At 41.4% G+C, this 21,558-nt stretch overlaps 1 pseudogene; it reads right to left on the bottom strand.

Moving 5' to 3' along the window:
- Nucleotides 1-12,955: 12,955 nt before the first annotated feature.
- Nucleotides 12,956-21,558, bottom strand: part of LOC101619095 — a 22,022-nt pseudogene continuing 13,419 nt past the window's right edge.

The raw sequence follows: 21,558 nt of genomic DNA on the forward strand, positions 1-21,558 counted from the left end.
CGGCGGCCGCTCCAGATTCGCTGGGGCCGCGGGCGGTGCCTCTCCCGCGGGCGGGAACCGCGGCCCGGCTCTGGAGGGGGCGTCGCGGTCTCCGCAGAGGGAAATGGGACGCGCCGAGCGACGGTCCCGAAGGAAAAAAGCGAAAATAGGCCTGAAGTGGCTCCCCGCGGCGGCTACCCAGCGGCCTCCCGGCCACGCGACGCCCGCCCGGCTCGGATGGGCGGCTCGGGCTCCAGCCGCCGTCTCGGACGCCCCCGCCACCTCCAGAGGCCGCGGCCGTCGCCTCCCAAGCAGATCAGCTGCGGTCCGGGCCCGAATCGAGACATAACAACTGACGTCGGCGGGGGGCGGGGCCGGGGCGGGGCCACGGGGAGAGCCCGCCCCACTCGAGGTGCGGGAAAGGGGTGCTGACAGTGAAGGGGCTGCTGAGTCCCCCCGGCGGCAAACAGGTGCGGAGCTGCGGCCTTGCCTGTCTTGCGAACAGCTCGCAGAGTGCCTCTCCGAGTCTTCGCTCCCTTTCCTTTTGCGCTTAGATGTTTAGTAATTAGATGTGTCTGGTGTGGACCTTAGACTGTGGCACTTTGTTGTTTTTTTGGGGGGGGGCGTGGTAAAAATAGGGCAATTGATGACTCTTAAAATCGATTAAATATAAGAGCTCCTTTATGCTGGGTCCTGGTGAAGTGGAAAAATTTGGGCACAGTTGGTTTGAGTGGATAAGAGTTGAAATCCAGGAAACAATTTTCCATCTCTAGGTGAGAACATAGTGTGCATGTCTGTGTGTGTGTGTGCTGAAGGGGTGTGGCAGAAAGGGTTATTAGGTCTAGGTTCAGTTGTCCTTGCCTGTTACAATCACTCCTCCTCCACCCCTTTCTGTCTCAGGGGTATTAAAAGTCAGACACTGAAGGTTGTTGAGTGTTTTATGTTCAGGTGCAAAGTTTCGTGTGTGTGTATGTGTGTGTGAGAGAGACTATCCTCTCTATGTACAGGCATTGCTAGCAAGAGGAACTTAATATGGAGTAATGTGGGCTTGCAAACAGTTCCTGGTCCTGGCTCTATATTCATTTAACTCCAACTGGAGCATATTCTTAAGGCCCACCTGTGTGTCAGTCTTGTGGGAGAGAGGCGTTGCATCCATAAACTAAACAAGGCTGACTTCTTCCAGCCTCGTTGATCAAACGGGGGAAAAAAGGAGTTGCAAGAGAAACTTGAAGTGGGAGAAGCTGCCAAATGTCCTTGCCAAGAGTGAAAGATTTAGGCAGCTAGTGGTGGAGGAATTGGAGGAACTGGGCCCAGGGAGTAGAGAAGGAATCAGAGGAGGAGGTATAGGAGTGTACAATCCGCTCTTGGCCTCTGCTCTTCAGTCCTAGCTAGCTTCAATGTGGCTTTGTTTCCAACGCTAGCAGATCCTTGTGGGAGACTGCTTTAAACAGTTCATTCTAATAAGCTTGATTTTGAAATTTCAGAAAGCTTGGTCATGTCACAATGACCTCCACACTGGGTAATATTACTATCCAAACCTTGACAGATAAGATGAAGTCATTCCATCCACAAAGGAATGTACATACTAGAGAAGAAAGACAGATGCAAACACACGTAATATAAAAGGAGTACAGGTGGGGAAAGTTGGGGTGTATGCTGAGAATGGAACTAGCCAGAATAGAACTGCAAAATGAAAAAAATATTAGAGTGTGGGAGGTACGCAAATGATATTAAAAAAGACTTTTGACGATTGTTGTTTTTTTCAGCTGACAAGTTGGTTGGCCTCCCACCCCGATCTCTTGCCTCATTCCATAAAGGTTTAACTCTTAAGATAACAGCACTGATAAACTAACACAGAGCGGAGGGGGTATAAGAGGGCGTTTATAGGCTTATTGATGGAAATGTACAATTCTTTCAGGAGGGCAATTCAATGTGAATTAGAAGGCCTATGGAATGTGTGTTTTCAACACAGTAATTTCACTTCAGGATGATTATCCTGAGGCTATAATAGGACACAGTATACAAAAAGGTGTGTGAAGAGGATTTTCAAATTATTCATAGTTTTTTGTAAACTATTTTTCAAACAGTGAAGTTGTTAATCTGGAATCTTGATTTTACATCTCAGATTCTGTGTGGGAGAGCTTAAATGCCTTATCATTTAATAATATGGCAAGAAATTGGGAAACATTATTATAGGGTCTAGCCTTGAGTGTTCAGGTATCTTCTAGCTATGTCACCTTGTTAGGAAGTCACAAGACCACTCAGAACCTCATTTTTATCATCTGTAAAATGGAATCCCATTTTTATCCCATGAAGCTATTATAATGAATGAGGTAGTGAATGTAAAAAAAAAAAAAAGCTTTAAAACAGGCATAGTGCTTGTATTTCATTAAAAAATGAATTGACTTTAAAGAAAGAAAATTGAAGTCTTCAACAGACTTTAATGAAATAGGATTATTTTATTTAGGGCCTATAGAGCCCTTTCTTTTTATTTCCTTTTTTTTTAAATGAAAGTACTACCCATACACATCTTAAAAAGTGCCAACATTTATGGACTTCATCCATATTAGTATGATTTTGAGACTTAAAGAGGGTAATGGTAGTAAAAATTTGCCAGATAATCAAATATAATATAGAACTGCCCCAGACAGACCTGCTTTCAAAATTAGAGAAGACTTGCAAGAATATCATCAAAACCATTTTATTCCTCTTCACTGATTTGCCAAATGCTTTTTATTTACCATATTTGCTTATTATGTCTTTCCTATACATTGTCTATTTTTTTCTTAAAGCATTTAAGAGTTATTTTCAGTTACCCTGTAGCTGTTTGGTTGATAGTTTGACCAACTATAGAATTCAAAATTGGAAATCATTTCCCTTGAGAAATTTGAAGTCATTTATCCCTTACATTCTGACTTGTGTGGTGATTTGCTTATTTTCTCTGTAAGCTCTTTAGCTCTTCTATTTTATTGAAGATACAATTTTCTTCTATGTTATTCTTTTTTTTTTTTTTTAGAGATTATTTATGCATAGAGAGCTGGGGTACAGGCCTGAGATGCAGGGACAGTGAAAGGCTTCACCAGAGTCAGAGTGGTGAGCAGAACATGCAGATGGACAGAAGTACACTGCTGAGGGGGGCAGCGGGTGGTCAGGAGAGATCTGCCATGCCATGTGGTCACCCCCCAAGCACTGCTGCCCGCTTGCAGTGCTGCGCCCTAACCCATGGCACCACCAGGGAGGGGACTCTATGTTATTCTTTTCGCAACTTCTTTTGTTGTTCTGAACTTCTATGATGATGTGCAAGTCTCTTTCCTTTCATTGTGCTAAGTTGCCTTTCAATATGGCAACTCATGACTTTCAGTTCTGGGTGATTCTCTGATAATTCCCGCTGTCCATTTTCTCACTTATCTGCAACTGCTAGTAATGAGATATTGAAACTCCAAAGCTGATTTTTAAAAAGATATAAGTAGTGTTTTCTCCCTGGTGTTTCTTTTACAGTTTGTATTCCCTTTTCATTTTCTGTCTGTTCATTTTCTATCTGTTTATTTCAGACTTTGCCTTTCTTGTTAGAGGCTTGATAATTCTTGGCTTTAATTACCCAGGAAAGATTCTTCTCTGAAGAAAGTAAACAGTCCAGGAGAAAAGATTACTTGATCCTTTCAGTGAATGACTAGGTCCTGGCTATTTACCCTACAGAAATCCCTCTTTCCTCTCTAAGAACTTCCAAAGAACTCACAGTTATGAACTATGAATAAGAAGAAGCCAAGTCACCAAATGAAATTATGAAACTGGAGCACCAACTGCTGAGTGTGGCAGAGAGAATATGACTCCATTTCCTTTCCTCGGGAGTCTAGACAGACTTTTCACAGAGATAGCTTTTAATCTTTCTTGCAGTTTGATTGTGTAAGTGACTGAATTGTGGCCAGGAGGAGGTGGGTAATAAGTGATGTGCACAGGCCACGCAGGCTTAGCCTCTTTTAAACAGACTCAAGAATAGATGGCCAGGGAGAGAGGTGGGCCCAGAGGACAGATCCAAGAACATGGAGCAGATCCTGTGGCCCCTGGGATTTGTTCTCATCCTTTGCTTCTATTTTATTTCTACAATAGAGCTGTGTGCATTCTGTGGAACCCACCTCCAGTACATATACATATTTAATATTTTTCATTTCAGGGACATAAATGTTAATTTCACTAGTAGCCAATAATTAAAAACATGTCATGCGGAACCTTTGACTTAGAGCAGCTCAACTTTCAGTGATTTCTCCTGGGAGCACTTTGCCAGATACACACGCTGAGGTGATGCAGGTAGCACATACATAGCATTCCAAACCTACTGTCCCTCAGGTTTCTCCTCTCTCTGTCCATAGCTTTTCTTATCCCCCTTCTTTTATCTTTTCCTTCCATAATGTCCTATCCCTGCATGAGCCTCCTTTCTGAATATCTGCTAAAGAGTTAAAGTTAATTTAAAATGTGTATGACCTATTTACTTATTATTAGACAAATTAGTTATATTTTGAAGATGTACTATTGGACAGTGTACAATTAGGTAATTTATAGCTGATTTGACTAAGCATTTATGGTCATTAAAAGAGCAGCATTAAGATTCAGGCCTCGGGCTTGAAACTACATATCTGACTACATTGTTTTTATGATAAAATCAGACTTGCTCAAGAGTGTCTTCTCCAAGAACATGCCGCCCCGCTCTGGCTGCCAGAACTGTTCATCCTGTCCTGCTGTGGAGATGACCCTAGGGGTTGTCACCACAGCATTGTTACCACACTGCTTCTTCCCATGCATTTATGTCTTGTCTGCAGGAATAAGCACTGGCCAGAAGATTTAGAGACCTATTTGGCACTCAAGTTAGCATCTTCAAAAGGAGGAACCTCTTTCTACCAGAGAGATACCTATAGAAAGTGGCTTTCAATAAAGTTGACAGGAATGCACCTGGGGGCAGATCCGTTTATATAATAAACAGCCTTTTCTGGTCATGCAGTCAGACAGCACTTGGCAGTGGGGTCAGCTTCCAGCACCAGGAACAGCAAGTAGCAGGACAGTGTATAAACACTTGAACACAAAGGTAAATATGGGTGGAGTAAGCAAGTCGGTCACATTTCCTCCTGAAGCAAACTGTTCCCTCTGGCCATCTGAAGCTAGAATGACACATGGGCTGATCAAAGGACAATGGGGCTGGTCACATAAATTCCCTGCCCATACCAAGATGAAAATGCACACCACTTGTTCAAAGAGCATGGGGAAAATACCATTATGGGTACCATTTAAAGCTTCTCTTTCCTGCTTGCTCTCTTGACCTGTCATGATCTTTTAAAGTTTGTTGTTTATACAAAATCACTAATTTGAAGGGATATGTGCACCCCTATGTTCACTGAAGCATTACTTAACAATAGCCAGGTTATGGAAACAACCTAAATGTCTTTTGACAGACTAGTGGATACACAGTATAAAACTACTAATATATATACAGATATATCTATATAGATATATACCTATAAAAGCTTGCCATTTGCAATAGGTGAAAGTGAAGGGGATTATGCTAAGTGAAAAAAGTCAGAAGAGAAATCATATACTGTGATGATTTTATTCATGTGTGGAATATAGAAGAAAAAGACTGGCAAAACTAAACAACAACAACAACAAAAACATAGAAATTTGACTGAAAATTAATGCTGCTAGAGGGAGAGGGAGGGACGAGATGTTGACCAAGGGGGAGGGGTTCAAAGGGCTTTGGTAAAGGAGTATGGGTATTTCGATGGGGGGGTGAGGTGGTAACATATATCTAAGGAAATGTGGCCCCATTCCCCTAATAATAGAAGTGTTGTAAACCAATGTTACCCAACTAAGAGCAAAAAGAAAAAAATATGGGGAAATACAGCAGTTAATTTCTGCGAATAAAAAAACAGCTATTTAGCATAGTGCTCCCTTGGGTCAAAGGATAAGTGCAGGGCCTCAACGGCACTGGGGTCCCCTCTGTCCAGGCACAGACCATCACGAAGTAGATAGTAGGCCCCAAAAGAACTACAACCTGATTGCCAAGACAAGCTCAGTACCTAGATTAGGTGTGGGTGAGAGGGCTGTCCCCAGTAAGTCTCCCTGCAAAACAACTGTGGTGCTTCCAGCTTTGGCAAGGGCAGCTGCTGCCATGCCCTCCTTCCTGGTGCCCCAGGGTGCACACACCAGGCCACAAACCTCCCCAGACCAAAGCCTGGGGCCACACTGTGGGCACGGGGCAACTGCAAAACTTGGATCCCTGAATCTCCCCACTGAGGAAGAAAGTGGGCGGCCCCCAGGGTGAAAGGCAGCAGGGGTCACTGTGGGGAGGGCAGACTCAGAGGAGAGGCCGGACAAGGCACCGGCAGGCAGTGGAGAGCCTGCTGCCAAGGAGGTGGAGTGCTGGCAGCCAGGAGGTGAGGCGCTGACAGCAGCCTGACTTTGTGTGAGCAGAAGGTCCTGCGACTTGGCACGTGTTCCAGGGCTCACTGGGCTTCACTGACAAAGCACAGATTCAAAGTAAACAATATTTAGAAGTTCAAGACAACAACTGCAAACATTCAACTCCAAGTGCACGGGTCCATCTGAACTTGAGTCCTGGGCCATTGCTCAGTTTACTTACCCGTGAAGCCGATCATGTGGGACTGAATTATTGAAAGCAGTGGTTTTTATCTGTGGCATTTCTCATAGGTTGCCTTGCACATAGTTTTATTTCTGTACATAACCTGCTTCCCTTCTGCACTCCATCCGCAAGGCTCAACTCCTACGTTAGCAGCTATTCTCTGACATGTTACAGCCCTGCTGTAAGTCCTATCTGTAAAATAGAAAAAAATAACAATAATCAAAAGATTGCTGAGAGGACTTAAGGAAGTAAAGCTTACAAGGCACTGAGCCCCATCAACTGGCTCGTATTTTATGCAAATTGATGTTCACACATATATGTATGTAATCACAGATGGGATGAGCATATATCTTTGCTGTGGCACAGAGGAGTACTTAGAAGTTCTTAACATGCCTTTTTTTTTTTTTTTTGGACAAAAAGAACACAGTGAACATGAAGGTGATTTGAGATGTCATTCTGGCTAGTGGATGCCTTAGGTGTAGTGTAATGCAAGTAAAACTTCATTATTTAAAAGAGAAACCAGAAAAGCATCTTTCAAAAATGCAAAAGTAACATGGTAGAATAACTCAGAAAGTAAACTCAGTTGAATTAAGAACATAGAAAAAAGTCAGGGATGTCCTGAAAACCTTGATAAATTCAATTTCAGAATGAAAATAGGTCTTGTACGGAAAGATGAAAAACTGGATTTGGTTAGCATGGATAAGAAAAGAATGAAAAACTGTCAAAATAGCAGTATTGTTTTCATTTGAAAGGTTGTATTTTGCTACAAAAGCAGTCCATATTTATTATTAAAAAATAATATAAACAGAAAAAAAAACTAAAAATAGGGATAATCTCAACACTCTCACACAATGAACAAGTTTGGTACCAATTATTTATTCTACTGCAATTAATGCTGGTTTAATACCTTCAGAAGTACTGAGTGTTTTCATTCTTTAAAATATTTGCCATTTTTACATCTGAAATGGCTTCCCATTGCTATTTGATTTAAATTACTTTTCTAGATAATAAGGTACTTCTTCCCTTACTCCACATGTTTATTGTTCATATATATTCTCTATTGTGAATTGCCTACATCTTAGCCCACTTTTAATCAAGGTGCTTATTTTTCTTTAAAAAATTAGAAATAGGGCCCTCCCTGGTGGTGCAGTGGGTTACAGCACAGCACTATGAAGCTATCACAGCCACTGCAGCATGAGTTCTATCCCCGGCCAGGTAGGTGACCCACATGGCATGGCAGACCTCTCCTGTCTCACCTGCTTCTCCCCTCAGCAGTGTATTTCATTTGATCTGCTCGTTCTGCTGCTCACTCTCTCTGGAGAATCTTCTCACCCCCGCACCTCTGGCCTTTACTCCCATTTTGTATGCATAAATAATTAAGTCTTTTTTTAAAAACTAGAAATATTTAAAAGTACACATAAAAAGTAAAAAAATAGGGCCCTCCCTGGTGTCACCACAGGTTAAAGTGCGGCACTACAAAGCTAGTCACAGTCACTTTAGCACTAGTTGGATCCCCACCCCAGAGGTGACCCACATGGCACAGCAGACCTCTCCTGTCTTACCTGCTGCTTCCCTCAGCAGTGTACTTCATCAGTCTGCCTGTTCTCTCCCCACTCTGTCTCTGGTGAATCCTCTCTCACTTCTGGCCTATACCCCAGTTCTGTATGCATAAATAAATCTATTTTTTAAAAAAGTAAAAAATTAATATAGTAGACATGTGTGTTTTGGAAGTCCTGCTAGCAGTGAGGTAGGGTCTATTGTTACGCAACCTGCCACTTGATAGATAAAGAAGTAAAATATCTTTTTTCCATACTCATGTGAAAGAGATTTTTTTTTTATACTTTAAGATACTAACATTTTTCTATGCCGCAGTGTTTTTGCTTTAACATTTTTGACCAACTCATTATAGAGTCTAATAAGAACAAAACAAATGAGTTTACATTTTAAAAAATGTTTTAAATTATACATGAAGAAAACAGATGTAGGAAAGGAAGTCATGACTTCTTCATCTTTCTTCTATGATTTACAGTAAACTTAAAAAAAAAAGTATGCTTACTACTGAGAGTGGCAGTCATTAGGACTGTTCACAAATACTTAACTGCCTCTCTTCAGGCTTCTGGTAAGAATGCACTTTTCTGCCTCCATGGAGTTAGGTGTGGGCATATGATTTTCACTAGCTAATGTAACAGACAGGAAGTGACATTTTCATGGTGAGGCCCAAATGGGAAAAAAATTATGTATCTGTTACTGTATGTTGACTATGCCTTAGCAAAGAAGAATATTTCATACACAGATTTAGTTTATATGTAGATAAATTAGACAAATTTATCATAAATTGCAAATTTGAAGTGTACATTTCTTACACCCTCTACATTTGCTCCATCAAGTCATGATAGGGCTGGAAATGCCCATGAAAAGTCATGGGACTGGAAATGCCTCTGATTCCTTGCTTAAAATGCTTTACTGGCTTCCACCCTACACTTAGGATAAAACCGAAATTTATTTTCAGTTTTGCACGGCTATCTCATATCCTACTATTTTTTCATGTTTAGTCAATAATTCTACCTCCATCAGTGTACTCTTTCTTCCTCAAACACATCTAGGGGTTCCCCCAATGGGGACCTTTGCATTTTCTCTTTGTCCTGACTTCAACACTCTTCCAGCTCTTTGTAGGGTGCAATGTCAAAGTGGCCCTGATGATTCCTGCCTTCTAATATTCACATCTTTGTGTAATCGCCTCCCTTAGAGTAGGGGTTGAACTGAGTGCTTTGTGTTTAGCAAACAGAATACAGTGGAGGTGAGGGCTACAAAGAGTAGGGGTTTCTCATTGGGGTGTGTTCTCTTACTCTCTCTCTGGCACACTGTGAAGGACAGCTGTCTTCTGTGAGCTGCCTTGTGCAGCAGCCCACATGGCTGTTTTCTTTCTTCCATAGCACTTATTACCATCTTTAATTAATACCTATACCTGTGTATTCCCTGGTGTCCCACAACTATAAGGTTGATTCTGAAGGATAGGGCTGTTACCTGACTTGTTCACCACTCTCTCTCCAACATTCAGAACAGTGCCTTGTTCAAAGACTTGTGCAATAAGTATAGGGATGACTAGTTCTGCATTATTTTCTCTAGAGTTATCTGGTGTTTATCAGAGCCAAATTTCCAAGAACAGATTAAAATCTGTGCTTTGATAAGAACTTTGACAGTCAGCGAGGCCTGAGGCTGTTTTCAGATTTTGGAACAAGATCTGCTTTTACTTTACAAGTCAGGAAAGTAACTTGCCAGAGTCACAAAATTAGTAAGAGTGCACACAATAGAATATCCTGTTCTTGCCCAGAGCTCCCATAGGGCTTTGCATTCACATCCTAGCTCTTTCACATACTAGTGGGTGGCCTGGAGCAGGACACCTCAGTGCAATTCAAAAACTCTCATTCTCACTTCTTGTTTTGGCTGTAGGTGAGGGTCTGGCTCCACATAAGCCACATGCTTCTTGATTTCTGTCCTGAGCTTTTCTCACATGCTTTGTGAGAACAGGACTTTGCTCAGCTCTCACTCAGGTACAGCTGGGCAGTTTCTCACCTTATGTATTGTGGGCTAAGCTTTGATTGGGGGTGGGAGCCACGCATAGCTGAGGGTAAATATATTTTCTGTTTGCCCTGGATGGATACATCTCAGAAAATCAAGTAGCCAGTTTTCCTCAGTGCTGACTAACCCATATGCATCCATGTAGTTGTCTTTGTTTCCATTTTACTCCCTCAGTCTCTTACTTTTGCCCCTGAGATCTTTTTCCTAATTAAACTATTTATCAAGAAGTCTTTAGATTTGCCTTTGATTGGGGCAGAGCATCATAGATTATTTAATCTCCCTGTGTCTCAGGTCATCATCTCTAAAATAGGGAATATTTGTGTCTATTTCACAAAATTTATACAAGTATCAAGTATTAACCCATGAAAAGCAGGTAGGGGACTGTCTGGCATACAGCACATATGAATTGAAGTTGTGGTGGTTGAATGAAAGGAGCCTTCAAGTATATATGGAGAACCTAACTTGTCCCTTACTCTGAGAAGAATTTATCTTTCTTCATCAGTCTTTCAGGTGGACATTTATGTATTCTGACCAATTCTTCTAGGAGCCACTAAGAGAAAGACCTAGAGGTATTCTAACTGTTCTGAAAACAAGTAAGAGAAAGACCTAGAAATGTTCCATGTAGAAATGAGCACTGACTGATAACAGTCAAAGTTAAAAGTGTTGGGAAATTGGCCCTCCCTGGCGGCGCAGTGGGTTAAAGCACAGCACTAAGAAGCTAAAGCCACTTCCCGCATGAGTGGCTTTCGATTCCCACCTGCCCTGGAGGTGACCACATAGGGAGGCAGACCTCTCTTGACCTTCCCGCTGCTCCCCTCAGCAGTGTACTTCATCGATCTGCCTGTTCTGCTCCTCACTCTGTCTCTGGTGAAGCCTCTCACCCACCATACCTCTGGCCTGTACCCCAGTTCTGTATGCACAAATAAATAAATCTTAAAAAAAAAAAAAGTTGGGAAATTTTTCCCCCAAAATTTAATAACCTGGGGTCACAAATAACAGCAGAATTTTTTGAAAAATCACATATATGCATACCACTAGGAGATGTTTTATGTAGAGGAAAATTCTCAAATGGAGATTTTTAGCTAAATTTGTAGATATTTTAAGATAGAGTTTTGCAAGTCAGCCTTACAAGAATTAAATGTGTCTCCACACATTGCTTGCTCTTTGCTTAGTGACCCCAGTTGGTCAGCAATGTGTTGAGCTAGTCAACCATGGAGAACTATCCTCATAAACTTCCTCCAGTGTGGATAAAATTCTGAATATCAAAGTTAACTCTGACTTTTCATTCTTCTTCATAGGCCACATCGAATGTAACACCTAGTTCTCCAGAATCTTTCTAAAAATGTCTCCACACCTGATCTTCTACTTTCTTTTTTAAGATTTACTTATTTATGCATATAAGAACCGGGGTGCAGTGCAGAGGTGCAGGGATGAGAGGATTCACCAGAGACAGAGTGGGAAGCAGAACAGGCTGATTGACTGAAATACACTGCTGAGCAGCGGGCAGGTCTGGAGAGGTCTGCCATGTGGGTCACCTTCCTGGCGGGAAATCGAACTCAAGCTGCAGTGACTGTGGATTGCTTCACAGTGCTGTGCTTTAACCCATTGTGCCACCAGGGAGGGCCTGATGTCCTATTTTCATTCCCATTTCTATGCTAGCATTTCTTTAAGTCATTTTTTTTGGAATATCTCTTATCTGTCCAGTTCAGAAGTATCGTTAATTTTGAGCTCCACCTTTTGTGCTTCTCCTTTCGATAAAGCTACCTTAGATCCCTGTTTTCTCCTGTCTCTGACATCTCAGCTAATGGTATTACCCCCTGGGAAATAACCTTTTCTGAAGCTGATGTCTAGCTTTGAAATGTACTCTTCTTCCTCCACTGAGATTAACTCAAGTCAGTGTTGTCCATTAAGCCACAGCCAGTTTTGAAAGGTGATAACCACTTTTTCATAATACCCACCCCAGTCTAAGTACACAGCTCTGAAATGCTTACATATCCTTACACATTTAGTTATGCAATTGTATGTAAATGGGTTATTCCTTCTTTCAACTTGCTGTGTAGAGAGATTTCAAAGCAATGACATGGAGGGGGAATCCAGACAGAGACTGGTGGTCTCCCTGAATGGAGGAAATAGAATTCAGAGTATGTGAAGACAATAGGGGATAGATCTGCAGAATTATAGAGTTACCAAGAAGGAAAAAGTTACACAGAGAGACTCTGAAAATGTGCAGAGGAAGTTCATTGAAGATTGATCAGTGTGTGTACATGAGGAAATTATCCAAAGCCAGATAAAGAACCATTATACAATTTACAGGTAATAATAACTGGCATTCTCACAGGGAATAGTACCTTTCTGCACCAGCCAGGGCACTGGGTTTTGTAGAAAGAAGGATGTTGCCTCAATAGGGAATAGCTAGTTCTAAACTGAGCATTAATCTGGCCACATGACAAATCATAAAAGCAAGACCTGTATCTATACATGGAAGCCTAATAACCCCACCTATCTATTAATGGCTTAGTGTATTTCCTTCTAAAACTTTTTTTTCCCCCTCATTCAACTTTGTTTTAATGAGTCTCAAAATCCTGTGACTGATTTTTGGTGTTTCCATTAAAATGAACTTATTTTAAAAACTAATAAAATGGCCACAAACAAATACCAAACACGATGTTTAAGAAAGCATTCACCGTCTAAGGGTTTTTATGATGCTGTCATTAAGCAGTTTTTTACTATTAAACTTAATTAAGCCAATTCAAACAATTCAGAGACTGATTAAGACTGGGGTGGCAGGTAGTAAGCAGGTATTTCTTTCGCTTTCTGAGCCTTCTGAGAAGGCTTGGTGGCCCTGCTGGCACCAGGTACTATCTTGTCCACTGCTCTGATAACACCCACAGCAGCTGCCTGTCTCATATCATGATCAGCAACACGGTACTAGAGGAGGATAGTCAGAGGAACCCTCAACACACATGAGCCTGCCAGGAGCCATCTCAATGATAATAGCATCACCAGATTTCAAGAATCTGGGACCATCTTCCAACATTTTTTCCAGAATAATGACAAATCACCTCAGTTCAGCAAACTCACAAACAATGTGAGCTGTGAGTTGTGTGTACCAGCATCGGTGTGTATCATCCAGCACTGATTTGGGCTGGATGATTAGAATAATCACCTAAGCTGTGAAGCCAACTGATTCCCTTGGTGAGTCATTTTTGCTGCCATAGTCACCTTGCCATAGAGAACACCTGGGACAGACACATTCTTGACTGAAGTCTACATTGTTCTAGGAAGACAGAACTTCATGGTGCATTTCAGCAGTCTGGACTTCAGTTGTAACATTGACTGAAGCAAAGGTGATCACGATACCAAGCTTGAGAACCTATCTTAACTCAGCCCAAAGGGACAGTCCCAATACAACCAGTCTTATAGGTGTCCTGGAGGGAGGGCTGGGCACAAAATCTTGGCAGCCGGATGAATTGAGGGCAGGATGCATCAGAGCTTCAAGTAGCATGATTTCACTGGTACTGCCATCTTCATGGGTGACTTTCCATTTTCTGAACCAAGGCATGTTAGCACTTGGCTCTGGCATGTTGTCCCCATTTCAACCAGAAATTGGCAAAAATGTTCCTGAGTCAGGGTTGTAGTCTAATTTCCTTATGTAGGTTCTAACTTCCTTAATGATTTTCTTGTATCTCTTCTAGCTGCAGGGTGGCTCAGTAGAACCCATTTTGTTAACACCAACAATTAGTTGTTTCCCATCCAGTGTGTAAGCCAGAGGGCATGCTTACAAGTCTTCCCATTTCTAGAGAAACCTGCTTCAAATTCGACAATGCAGGTAGCAACAATAGGCAGCATAGTCAGCCTGATATGTACCTGCATCATGTTTTTGGTAAAGTCACTGCATCTTGGGACATCAATGGTGGTCACATAAAACTTGCTGTTCTCAAATTTCCATGGGGGGAGATATTTATGTTGATGCTACATTCACCTTTCAGTTTATATAAGACCCAAGCATACTTGGGTCCTTTCCCATGTCAGTAGCCTCCTCAAATTTTTCAATGATTCTTTCTCTGTCCTACCACACCAGTAGATCAGATGACCAGTAGTAGTGGATCTGCTCAAATAGCAGTAGTAGTGGATCTACATGTCCAGTGATGACTTTTTTTTTACATTTTCAGCCTGCAAGTTTTACTTTTATATAATTTTGTGCCCTTTTCCATCTCAGTTGTAATCCCCATGGGATTCTCATCACCAAATCACCCGTGTGCCATCACCATCGTCCCGTGCACTTCCCTCTGCTGACTTTTGATCCCATTCCCCACTCCACCCCTATAAAATGTCTCTGGTATATAGTTGTTCATTATTATTTTTCCGCCTGGTCCTTTGTGTTTCTGCTATGAGTGAAAACATCTGTTTTTTTTCTTTCTCTTTCTGGCTTATTTCACTAGGCATGACTCCTTCCACAGCCCACAAGTTTTTATTAATTTTTTTTTTTACTTATACATTTGGAGATAAAATACTGCAATGCAGTCTTGAAAGTGGGGTGTAAAAATGGGAACTTCTGTGCTTTCACATGTGCATTTATGGCGAGATGGAACTCCTTGCTGATGTTTTTGTGTAGGGCCTCCTTATAGATGCCCTCTTTGAGAGGTCCAGCTTAACAGAACGGGGCCTATGTTTGAATAACTACATCACTATTTTCCCTTTTGTCAGGAATTAGGCGAATCTTAGTGAATGACAGGAATGGGAGCCATCAGTTCTGGGCTCTGCTATTTATTAACTCCCATTGCTCATTTTAAAGGTGAAACTTCAGATGAGAGCACAGAAATCAAATAAATTTAATTTCAAAGATGCCCTGTAGTGTCTGGGTGAATTACTTAGTATCTATTTTTTTTTTTAAATAATACAATAGTTTATTTTTACATCATTCTGTGCCTTTTTCCACCTCAGCTGTAATTCCTGTGGGCTTCCCATCACCAAATCACCTGTGTGCCACAGTGATGACAATTTTAATGAATCTTTGCCTTTCCCATTTTGGCATAGATTTAGCTGTGGCTTTCATAACACTTGTATTCTGGCATCATGGAAAAAGTCCAGGACTTTTAATATACCTTGTAAGAAGAAACAAAAGTGAAATAATGGCATATTTACATTTTAAGATAAATTACTTTCTTCATGAAATATATTCATTTCTTCACTTAAAATATTTTCACTTTGGTTGATGCATTTCTGCAATAGCTTTTCTTTTTAAATTAATTTATTTATGCATATAAGAGCTGGGATGCAGGCCAGAGATGTAGGAAGTTTAGAGGATTCACCAGAGACAAAAGAGGGGTGGGGGGCAGAACAGGCAGAGCAACTGAAATACACTGTTGAGGAGAGCAGCAGGTGAGACAGGAGAGGTCTGCTGTGCCACGTGGGTCACCTCTGGGGCCGGGGATCAAACTTGTGCTTAGTTGCTCAGATTGCCTCATATTGCTGCCACCAAGGAAGCCCCAATATCATTAATCTTTGAATAGATATGTACCTATCTACTTAATCAATCCTATAATTTTGGACATTTCCAATTATTCAAAATTTTAAAGACTTTACTATCTTTGGTTCTACTGTTACAGGGTAGCCCAGAGTGGACTGGGCCACCTGTCTGTGGGGCCTCACCTGTGTGCTCACAATTCAGTTACACTGCAGGCACACACAAAAGGGTCAATAACGGGTTTATTTACAAAAGGGGAAAGGAATAGGAAACAACCCAGGGAAAGAGAGCGGGATACAAAGTAAGTGTACACACCGTGTCACGTGGTCCGGGGAGCCGTTTCCAGAGCTAGAGAGTGAGAGATGCAATTGTGCCCTAATTTATCCCCCAAATGTCCCAGATTTCCTGCTAGCTCCGCCCTTGGGTCCTCGCAGTTCTCTCCCTGGTACTGCTGGGAGTTGTAATTTCCAATCACTGGAGTAGGGTGTAGGGTCCAGAAAACTGGAGTAGGGGGTGGAGTCCATAAGACTCTGCAGAGTTCCTTTAAGACATCCTTCCTCTTAGCACTACCTCATGCTTCTACAAAGTATCATCACTGATAATTTCCTTAGGAAAAATTTTCCAAAAAGAACTGCAGGGCTCTCCCTAGTGGTTAAATGGGTTAAAGCACCACATTATGAAGCTCTCGGAAGCCACTGCAGCACAAGTTCTATCCCCGCCAGGGAGCTGATTCACAGGGGTCAGACCTCTCCTGACCCCCCCGTTGCTCCCCTCAGCAGTGTATTTCAGTACATCTGCCTGTTCTGCTCTCCACTCTGCCTCTGGTGAATCCCTTTCACCCACCACACCTCTGGCTTCTACCCCAGTTCTGTAAGCATAAATAAATAAATCTTAAAAGAAAAAAAAATAAGAACTGCTTGGTCAAAGGACAAGATGAAAAGATTTTGGGTACTTTTCTAAAGAAGTTATAACTCCCACTGCCAGTGCACATGCTGTTGCTTTAAGACAAGTCCCATAGTAGAAAATAAACTCTTATTCATTTGTTTCTCTGTGCTTGTGAGAAGCCAAATATAATTACAAGAGTTTTGACATGTGAATTGGGATGCAGATAGGCAGTTCAAGGTTACCAGGGCTAGGAAGATAGATTTCTTCAGAGTTGGGTAGTTGAAACAGTAACCAGTGTTCTTTTCTGTTCAGGATGTCTTTGTCTCCGCAGCCTCTTCTGTTAATAATCTGGTCCTTGGCCAGGCGAGAAAATAACAAAAATAATGAACAACCATAGACCAGAGACATTCTGTGGGGGTGGAGTGGGGAATGGGATCAAAAATGGGGGGGTGGGAGGGAGGGAAATGCACGGGACTATGGTGGTGGCACAGGGGTGATTTGGTGATGGGAAACCCGTGGGGATTACAATGGAGATGAAAAATGATGTAAAAATAAACTTTAAAAAAAATAATAATCTGGTCCTTGGTTGTGGCCATGGCTAATAATTCCATTCCTCTAACTGCAGTGACTATTCTAGAGATTGCCCAGCAGGACAATCAGAATTTTTAGCCAAACATTTTCTAACTGGATTCATCTTCTTTTCTTCCCTTTTGGTCACTGACTATTTTGGCAATGAGACCAGAATTGTTTGAAGGTATGCTTCCAGTTGGCAGGGAATGTCTGTCTTCAGGAGGAAGGCTTCAGAGCATGAAGTAGTTATGAGATAATTGATTAACAAAGGACATGATCTGTGTGATGTGCTAACTGCTGTTGTGATAGCCTCATCTAGAACTATCAAGGAGAGCAGAAAAAGTATAGTTGGAAGAAACACCAGCTACAAGGAATGTGTACCTTTATGTTTACAAGGAATGTGTACCTTTATGTTTGCTTATATATGCAGTGGGTTATAAAGAATGTATATGGGCTGTGCTAGTGATAAGAATGGTAGAGATAACAAAAGAAGGGTCATTGGTTTTGAAAAAGTGATACAATTAAGTTATCACAAAAGCCCAAAGGTTTTTGTTTTTTTTTTTTTAAGATTTATTTATTTATTCATACAGACTGGGGAACAGGCCAGAGGTGAGAGGATTCACCAGGGACAGAGTGGGGAGCAGAATAGGCAGACCGATGAGGTACACTGCTGAGGGAAGCAGTGGGCGCGTCAGGAGAGGTCTGCTGTGCCATGTGAATCTCCTCCGGGGCAGGCGGGGATCGAACTCATGCAGAAGTGGCTTAAGCTTCTTAGTGCAGTGTTTTAACCCGCTGCGCCACCAGGGAGGGCCCAAAGCCCAAAGTTTTAAAAGAGAAAAAGATGCTTTCTGACCCACTGGGTTGGGAACAAGGAAAATCAGTTGTGATTACTATGCCATTAAAACATATGCTTTCGGGCCCCTCCCTGGTGGCACAGCGGGTTAAAGCACAGCACTTAGAAGCTAAAGCCACTTTAGCATGAGTTCCATTCCCACCTGCCCGGGAGGTGACCACATGGCGCAGCAGACCTCTCCTGACCGCCCGCTGCTCCCCTCAGCAGTGTACTTCAGTACATCTGCCTGCCTGCTCCCCACTCTGTCTCTGGTGAATCCCCTCACCATCCCTGTACCTCTGGCCTGTACCCCAATTCTATATAGATAAATAAATAAATCTTTTTAAAAAAATGCTTTGAGCAGAGTTACCACCTTCGTAACACTAGACTCAGCTCTTCATAAATGGAAATTCCTCCCCCTGCCTCTTCTCCAAAAGTCCTACTCCTGGAGGCTGTTGCAGATCTAACCAGAGGCTCTAAGGCAGATAGCTTATGCCTTGGGAAAATATGCCTCATGAGAAGAGGGTAGAGAATAAGGGGTGACATGGTATGTTTTATAGAAGTCCCTCATCTAGGGCATATATTCTAAGACCCTAATGGACACCTGAAACTGTGGGCCTTATGTATACTATTTATGGTTAATGTTAATATTAACCCTTGCAGAAGAGTTCTGCTTCAATGTCATGATAGGCTGGTTGCATCTTACTGGACAGTTATAATCAGGAGACTGAGTTGGAAAAAAAGGAGCTTAAATTATTTATATTCCTTGGGATCAAGAAGCCAATAGTAAACAGAGTAGGTAAACATCATAAATGAGTTTACTGAATTTAGAATGTAAGATTGGACTTTACCTTCTTATTACATGAAATATATTCATACTCAACCCAAACATGGAAATGGAAATAATATGATAATTGTTTTAAATTTATGTAGTTATAAAATTCCTCAAAAATCAGGGAATTCAAAGCAATAACTAAGAAGGCTTGTTCTATATTACACTTGTTTGTAGAATGTTATTTATATAGCTTAAGTTTAGTGACATGAGAGTCTATACTTTTCTTTTATAACAAACAATTCTATTTTTTCCTTTTGTTCATACCAGTAAGTAAAGGTGACTGTAACAAATCAGTAGGACATAGTCCCTGCATATAGTGAGATGAGACTTTTGGGGACTTTGAGAGGCAATGAATGTGTTTTGCATGTGGGAAAAAGTGAATCACTGGGCCAGAATGTGAATAATGGTAGGCAGCCTTCAAGATGGCCTCCAATGATTCCAGACTGCTCTTGTGTCATCTCCTCACCTTGAATGTGGGCTGGACCTAGTGACTCACTTCTAACAAATGCAATGCAAGAAAGGTGAGGGATGTCTGTTCTGAGATAATGTTATAAAATTTGGTGACTTCTGGCCCTCCCTGGTGGTGCAGCGGGCTAAAGCACAGCACTAAGAAGCTAAAGCCACTGTAGCATGAGTTTGATCCCCGCCTGCCCCGGAGGTGACCACATGGCGCGGCAGACCTCTCCTGACCTCCCGCTGCTCCTCTCAGCAGTGTACTTTGATCATCTGCCTGTTCTGCTCCCCACTCTGTCTCTGGTGAATCCTCTCACCCTCCACATCTCTGGCCTGTACCTCAGTTCTGTATGAATGAATAAACAAATCTTAAAAAAAAAAAATTGGTGACTTCTATCTTGCTCACCCTCTCTTGACTGCTCACTTGCTAGAAGTCAGTGGCCATATTGTGAGTTGCCCCTTGGAGAAGCATAGTGGGCAAGGAACTGAGGACAGCCTCTGAGCAACTGAGGCTTCAGTCCACCCATCCCGGGGACCTTAAACCCACCAACCATCATGGGATCCTGGCCTAGTTGAATCTTCAGATGACAACAGGTCTAGTAAATACTTCAATTATAGCTTCATGAGAAACCCTGAGCTAGAGGGCCCAATAGTCACTCCCGGATTCCTGACCCACAAAATCTGCAAGACGGTGTTTGTTGTTTTAGTCACTAAGTTTTTGAGTAATTTGTTATTTAGCAATAGATAACTAACACTGCCCTCAAATAACTTATAGTCTAATTAAGTGAAATATGCATATAAGTAAATGCAGTAGCTAATATTTATATAGTACTTATTATGTCATATGCTTTTCTAAGTATTTGACATATATTAATTTAATCTTCATAATACCTCTATGAGTTAAGCATTATTACTGTCACCATTTTATAGGTAGGGAAACTGAGGCAACAAAAGGTTAAATACCTTACAGTCACATAATGGAGCTGGGATTGACACCTAAGTAGAACTGGAAACTTGAATGCATTCTAAGCAGATGGAATCGTATATATTAAGGTGTGAGGGCATAAAAAGACCTAAGACATCATACTCGCCAATGACATGTTACTATTCCTTTCAAATAAATATATCAATAGTAAGCTAAGTAAGCTATGTGGTCTTCTTTATATTCATACCTTTACTTCTCTTGGTAAGTATGATCTTATGTGAATTATACTAAGCCATTATTAATTAAAAAAAAATAGTAATACCTGATTCTCAATCAAGGAGGACCCAGAAGCAGTTGAGCAGCAAAATCACCTTACTTATTTCAACATGCAAGGTGATTCAGAGGATTTACGTAATGGAGTCTTCTGCAGCAACAGAAGCACAATGTTTATACTTCTCACGTGCTGTCCACTAGAGCGTGCTCAACAGCTACAGTGCTCTTGGCAATGAGGAAGATTAATTGTAAGATTGAGAACTACATCATGTTTCTATAATTAAATGTGCTTTTAATAATCTTGCAGTAGGTACAAATAACCTAGTGATAACCTAGTGATCATTTAATAGCAAAAATGAAGAGGACAGAAAAGGGGATTAAACAAAGCTCTGAATTAGTCACTGGGGGAAAAATTAACTAGGTAACAGGGAAAACAGAAAGAAAAGGCTACAGAGGTAATAATTAGGGATATAAACAGATGGTTGCCTTTCTCACTCATTATCTTAATTTTCAAAGGGCAGCTTAAAAAATGTTCTTTGTAATAATTATCGATGCAATTTATAAAAAATAAAGCAGAGAGATCATGTAGAGCACAATAGTACAACCAGGAATTAAGATTGATACTATATAGCAAATTGATTGTTTTTATGGTTTTACTTACCCTTATTCCTTTGTGTACATGTATGTGTGAACTTATTCCTATACAACTTTAGCAACTATGTAGAATAAGGTGGTCACCATAATCAAGGCGCAGAAGAATTTCATCACAAAGATCTCTCATCTTACACCTTTGTAGCTATAACCATTCTGTCTTCACTATTCTAATTCCTGGCATCCTTCAATTAGGTCTCCATCTCTATAAAATTTGTCTATAAGATTTGCTATATATATATAAGACTTTCAAGACTGCCTTTTTCCCCCACTTGGTATAATTCCCTAAATATTCACCCATGCCGTTCTGTGTATTAGTCCATTCCTTTTTTTTTTTTTGAAGATTATTTATGCATGCAGAATTGGGGTACAGTCCAGAGGTGCAGGGGCAGCAAGAGGCTTCACCAGAGACAGAGCGGGGAGCAGAACAGGCAGATCAATGAAGTACACTGCTGAGGGGAGCAGCGGGCGGGTCAGGAGA

The sequence above is a fragment of the Condylura cristata genome, unplaced genomic scaffold (genome assembly GCF_000260355.1).
Source record: "Condylura cristata isolate star-nosed mole 26May11 unplaced genomic scaffold, ConCri1.0 scaffold00031, whole genome shotgun sequence".
Lineage (NCBI taxonomy): Eukaryota > Metazoa > Chordata > Mammalia > Eulipotyphla > Talpidae > Condylura > Condylura cristata.